At 39.4% G+C, this 6,519-nt stretch overlaps 1 non-coding gene across 1 annotated transcript; it reads right to left on the minus strand.

Moving 5' to 3' along the window:
- Positions 1-336: 336 nt before the first annotated feature.
- Positions 337-411, minus strand: Trnal-caa (transfer RNA leucine (anticodon CAA)). The gene has a single exon. It is a non-coding gene; the product is annotated as a tRNA-Leu (tRNA).
- Between the last annotated feature and the right edge of the window lie 6,108 nt (positions 412-6,519).

Raw genomic sequence — 6,519 nt, forward strand, 5'->3', positions numbered from 1 at the left:
TATACTTAGTCGCATTTCCAAGTTTTGTGGCTTGCCAGAAGAAGCGTGAACGTCCCTATCTTGGTATAATACTACAAATTTCACATGTGAAGCTGTACGTTAAACTCCAACCTCCTACAAACAGGAAGCAACCAAATATTCAGGCTAGCAGTGTAAATTTTAAGCGAATCCCTCGATAAATTACTCTGCGCAACAATGAAAATGTAAATAGATAAAAAATAGCCAATTCCTATCAATTCTAATGTGCTGATCGCGAATATCACAAAAACAGAATGAGATTTTCACTCTGCAGAGGAGTGTGCCCTGATATGAAACTTCCTGGCAGATTAAAACTGTGTGCCGGACCGAGACTCGAACTCGGCACCTTTGCCTTTTGAGGGCAAGTGCTCTACCAACTGAGCTACCCATGCACGACTCACATCCCGTCATCGCAGGAAGTTTCATCACAAAGACAATTCAACAGGAACTCTGGTTTTCATTTTACACTGTTTTATTACGGTGAGATAATTATATACGGATTTATATGTTAAGATTAAAATCAAATATTACAATGGTTTGTCAGAGTCATTATAACTAGTAACAGTGTATTATATTATTGGCCCTGGTCTTACTTCTGTGCAATATTTTGGATATGAACTTTTTGATACCAATTTTACAGACCTTTTTGTCTCCCTCCTCTTCAACTTTAGTGACTTTGTTACTGCATCTAATAATTTTTGCACATTTATTTCCAGATTAACAATCAGTTGTTCAAGTTGAGTGCTATTGACATGAACAAAAATGCCACAAGTTTGTGTTAACAGTACTGACACATTTTGATATGTGTGTGGAGAAGTGACATTTGCTTCACAAAATCAGAAAATAACTGCACTGATTAAAAAACCTTACAGTTGTTATTTTTGGGTGCAAAATACATAGGCGAGCAGGATAAACCCTGCCCGGCCGCGGTGGCCAAGCGGTTCTAGGCGCTTCAGTCCGGAACCGTGCGACTTCTACAGTCGCAGGTTCGAATCCTGCCTTGGGCATGGGTGTATGTGATGTCTGTAGGTTAGTTAGGTTTAAGTAGTTGTAAGCTCTAGGGGACTGGTGACCTCGGATATTAAGTCCCATAGTACTCAGAGCCATTTGAACCATTTGATAAACCCTGGGCTCCACATGTGATCTGCAACACCTGTGCGAGCAACCTCAGGAATTGGATGCATGGGAATTGACGCTCAACGCCCATTGCAGTGCCCATGATCTGGCGTGAGCCTACTAACTATGTCAGTAACTGCTACTATCAAGAAGCCAATATCAAAGAAGAAGAAGCGGACAGTGATCCATCCTAAGATTCCATCTGCCATACGTCCAGTTCTACATGGGGAAGGATCGCCAACATCTGAACCAGCGACCGAGTACGAGATTATTTCTGATGGGGATTCTGATTGTCCTGAACCATGTACGTCACAAGATCCAGAATTTCTTCCAAATATATCATCAACTGATGAGCCACAAAAATGGTCTCAAAATGAATTAAGTTATCTCATTAGAGATTTGCAGCTCTCTAAAGCTTGGGCTGACATTTTAAATCAAGATTGCAGCAGCGCAATTTTCTGGAAAGCAATGTAAATGTTTCATTCTATCGCAGAAGAGAGCAACAATTGACTCCTTTTTTTTAAGATGCAAAATAGTCTTGTGACATGTGTGGACATAAATGGTCTAATGAACACTCTCAGAATTAATTACAACCCTGATGTATGGAGAATCTTTATTGATTCGTCAAAGTTGACTTTAAAAGCAGCGCTTTTACATGTTGCTAATGAGCTTCCTTCTATTTCAGTTGCGCACGGTGGCCGGCCGCTGTGGCCGAGCGGTTCTAGGCATTTCCGTCCGGAACCGCGTTGCTGCTACGGTCGCAGGTTCGAATCATGCCTCGGGCATGAATTTGTGTGATGTCCTTAGGTTAACTAGGTTTAAGTAATTGTAGGTCTATGAGTCTGATGACCTCAGATGTTGAGTCCCATATTGCTTATAGCCATTTGAACCATTTGCGCATTGTGTGCATATGAAAGAGTCATACCAAAATATGAAAATTTAGCCAGAAGCAATCAAGTATAATGATTCTCAATTGCAGATTTGTGCTGACTTGAAAGTGATTGCACTGCTATTAGGTATGCAGTTAGGATATACTAAATATTTCTGCTTTCTCTGTGAATGGGATAGCCGAGCTCGTGCATCTCATTACAGTAAACATGAATGGCCTACCAGAAAATCTCTTCAACCAGGTATAAAGAACATTAAGGGTGAACATCTAGTAGACCATAAAAATATTCTAGTCCTACCCTTGCACATCAAGTTTGTTAAGGGAATGAACAATGATGGTGACGCGTTTAAGTATTTAAGGCAAAAATTCCCTCACTTAAGTGACGCCAATGTAAAGGAGGTCATCTTTGTAGGCGCACACATTTGAGAGCATTTCGGATACCATACTTTTGATGGAATCATACAAGGTGACGAGAAGCATGCACACTTTCACTTAAAATTTGTTGTTCAGTGTTATAAGTGTTTTGCACTGTACGTAGGATATACGTCTTCAGCGGATTTCTAATGCGGTTTAACGTCAGGTACATCTGTCAACCACTGAGATCATCGTCATCGTAAGGGAGATGAACATAAGTAGTTAACTTTTTTTTTGTCATCAGTCTTGTGACTGGTTTGATGCGGCCCGCCACAAATTCCTCTCCTGTGCTAACCTCGTCATCTCAGAGTAGATTAGGGGTTAGATTAGATTAGTACTTCTTTCATAGATCATGACTACGACACTTCGTAAAGATGTGGAACGTGTCAGGTTAATAAAACGTGTCTATACAAGATATTACATTACTCACCTACTATATCCAAAAATTCATCTAATGAGTAGAAGGAGTTGCCATTAAGAAATTCTTTTAATTTCCTTTTAAATGCTATATTGCTATCTGTCAGACTTTTCATGCCATTAGATAAGTGACCAAAGCCTATTGTGGCAGCATAATTTACCCCCTTCTGAGCCAAAGTTAGATTTAACCTTGAGTAGTGAAGATCATCCTTTCTCCTAGTGTTGTAGCTATGTACACTGCTATTACTTTTGAATTCATTCGGATTGTCAATAACAAATTTCGTAAGTGAATATATATATTGTGAGGCTACAGTGAAGATCTATAGCTCTTTAAATATGTGTCTGCAGAATGATCTTGGATGAGCTCCAGCAATTATTCTAATTACACACGTTTGTGCAATGAATACTCTTTTACTCAATGATGAGTTCGTCCAGAATATGATGCCATACGAAAGCAGAGAATGAAAATAGGCGTGGTACGCTAATTTAGTGAGATGTATATCGCCAAAATTTGCAATGACCCTAATAGCATAAGTACCTGAACCCAAACGTTACAGCAGATCTTCAGTGTGTTTTTTCGAGTTCAACCCCTCATCGATGCATACACCTAGAAATTTTGAATATTCTACCTTAGCTACCCATTTCCGATAGAAGTCTATATTTATTAATGGTGTCATTCCATTTACTGTGTGGAACTATATGTGCTGTGTTTTGTCAATGTTTAATAAAAGCCCATTTGCAGAGAACCACTTAATGATATTCTGAAAAACATCGTTAACAATTTCACCAGTTAATTCTTGTCTGTTGAGTGTGATAGCTGTACTTGTATCATCGGCAAAAAGTAACAGCTTTGCATCTTCGTGAATATAGAATGGCATGTAATTAATATACATTAAGAACAGCAGAGGACCCAAGACCAAACCCTGCGGCACCCTATTCTTGAATGTTCCCCAGTTTCAGAAATCACCAGTCTTTTGCATATTATGTGAACTGCTTATTTCAAATTTCTGCAATCTTCCATTTGGGTATGATTTAAACCATTTGAGTGCTCCCCCATTCATATCACAGTACTTGAGCTTATCTAGAAGCATTTCATGCTTTACACAATCAAAAGCCTTTGAGACATCACAAAAAATCCCAACGGGTGACTTCCTGTTGTTCAGAGCATTTAATATTTCATTAGTGAAAGTATATATAGCATTTTACATTGAAAAACCTTTCTGGAAACGAAACTGACATCTTGTTAAAACTTTATTTTTACGAATGTGGGAAGCTACACTACAATACCTTACTTTTTCTAGAATTTAGGATAAGGCAGTCAGAAGAGAGTAGCACTTGCAATCTACATCCTCAATTATTTGCTGGATGTACCCCAACTCGGTCTTCCTCAGCAGTTTTTGCCCTCTAGAGCTTCCTCTAGTACGATGGAACTCATTCCCTGACGTCTTTATAGGTGTCCTATCACCCTGTCCATTCTCCTTATCAGTGTTTTCCACATATTCCTTTCCGCTCCGATTCTGCGCAGAACCTCCACCTTATCAGTCCACCTAATCTTCGACATTCGTCTGCAGCACCATATCTCAAATGCTTCGATTCTCTTCTGTTCCGGTTTTCCCACACTCCATGTTTCACTACCATCTAATGTACTCCAGATGAACATTCTTAGAAATATCTTCATCGAATTAAGGCCGATATTTGATACTAGTAGACTTCCCTTGTCCAGGAATGCCCTTCTTGTCATTGCTAGTCTGCCTTCGATGTCCTCTTTGCCCCGTCCGTCATTGGTTATTTTACTGCCTAAGTAGCAGAATTCCTTAACTTTATATACTTCGTGACCATCAATCCTGATGTTAAGTTTCTTGCTGTTCTCATTTCTAGTACTTCCAATTACCTTCGTCTTTCTTTGATTTACTCTCAGTCCATACTCTGTACTACCTAGACCATTCCTTTCATCAGATCATGTAATTCTTCTTCACATTCACTCAGGATAGCAATGTCATCAGCGAATAGTATCACTGATATCCTGTCTTGCTTAAGACAGTGCAAGAACTAAGATCAAAACGTGTTGTTCGTACTATTTGTGAGTTAAAAAAGGAGGGTGCACATCTTGCACCCGTAAGATTTTCAAATAGCTGTGCTCGTGGAATACTTTCCCTTTCAACTGATGAAAGTCTTCGTCTTGCTACACAATAGATGAATGTGACAGGTGTTGCAGATTTCCTGCTAGAAGAGAGAGCACAGTCCATTATAGTGGACAGTGAATGCTCCTCATGTTAATGTACATAAGCGACAGACGTAGACATCTAACATATGTAAAGGATTTGTAAATCATTTCTGACGAATTATTCCTTCAACAACACGCTACCTAAGCGAGGTCTCTGCTGTCCAAATTTGCGGGTGGCGAGACCGAACCGTCTGCTCTCAAGATTTACGGGACGTTCTACATGCAAGCTTATGTTTGTTGGCGGGTCGAGCACGTAGATAAAACAGTTCTACAGCGGGTTCCTTCATGGTATCTGGCTTTGTATGGACACACAAAATCTCCATAAGCCGCAGTTGTAGAAAAACGTTCCAGATGCATTCGCATCAGACAAATTTTATGGCTATTACATAATTAACATCAATGCGAGTGTTCCTCAAACCACTGTAGCACAACTGAGTCTTATATCACACTACAAGGGTGCTTGTGTGAGAAAATGCACTATAGTAGTTCTTAAAGATATGGGGGCGATATAGCTTAGCTGACAGTACTTGTGGTTGTTGAAATGTTACATTCATTCCATATTCAAACATTAGGTGCCATGGCGAATTCAGTAAGTTAATAGCAGTAGATTCATACTATAGACTGAAATAGGTTGCCAAATGGCTGTAGTAGTAGTAGCAGAAGTAGCAGTAGCAGTTATAGATTCGTAATCATAGATTCTCAGCTAGGTGTACCACACCGACTACACACTCGTTTGATAGGTGATAGCGTTCCCCCTTAACTAACACCGATTTTCCAACTCACTTCAGTTCAATTCATTTTAATTTAAATTCAGTTCATTCTCAGCTGGGTATACCGCACGGTCTTTTGATTGGAGGCATTATTATTCTCTAACACTGATTTTCATCGTAGGATGCTTGGTGGAATGGAAATTTCACATTCATGTAGAGGCATTCTAAATTCCTGTCATACTTCTTGTGTACAGAAACTGATCCAAAATCCCAGACAGAATTGCATTTTTAATTCACTTGTAGGTGATTCCTCACACAAACTGTGCTTTATGTTACATATAAGACATCTAACATTTAGTGGACTTCTAATGCTGACAGTTCAGGAATCTGAACATATGAACGATCTGTTAAATATGTTCGTAATGGACTAATGGGGTGGTAGAATTTCTAAATCACTTTTCAATGCATGCTTGTATTATTCCTCCAACAAGGGCACTTGAGCAAGACTTCTTTCTATTGATCACAATAATGGAAGATAGGAGATGTGATGCAAAACGACAGTGGTGCAGTCTTGGGGAAATTCTATAAGCATGCTAGGTTGCTGCAGTTTGAAATATGTCCAACTATATTGAAATAGTTCCGACAATCGTCGAGCTTAGTTGTTATTCAAGGTTGTAAGGAGTCTGAGTTTATGAAGGCTACGCTGAAACACAGGGAATGAATCTTCAGTA

This window comes from Schistocerca nitens, chromosome 7 (genome assembly GCF_023898315.1).
Source record: "Schistocerca nitens isolate TAMUIC-IGC-003100 chromosome 7, iqSchNite1.1, whole genome shotgun sequence".
NCBI lineage: Eukaryota > Metazoa > Arthropoda > Insecta > Orthoptera > Acrididae > Schistocerca > Schistocerca nitens.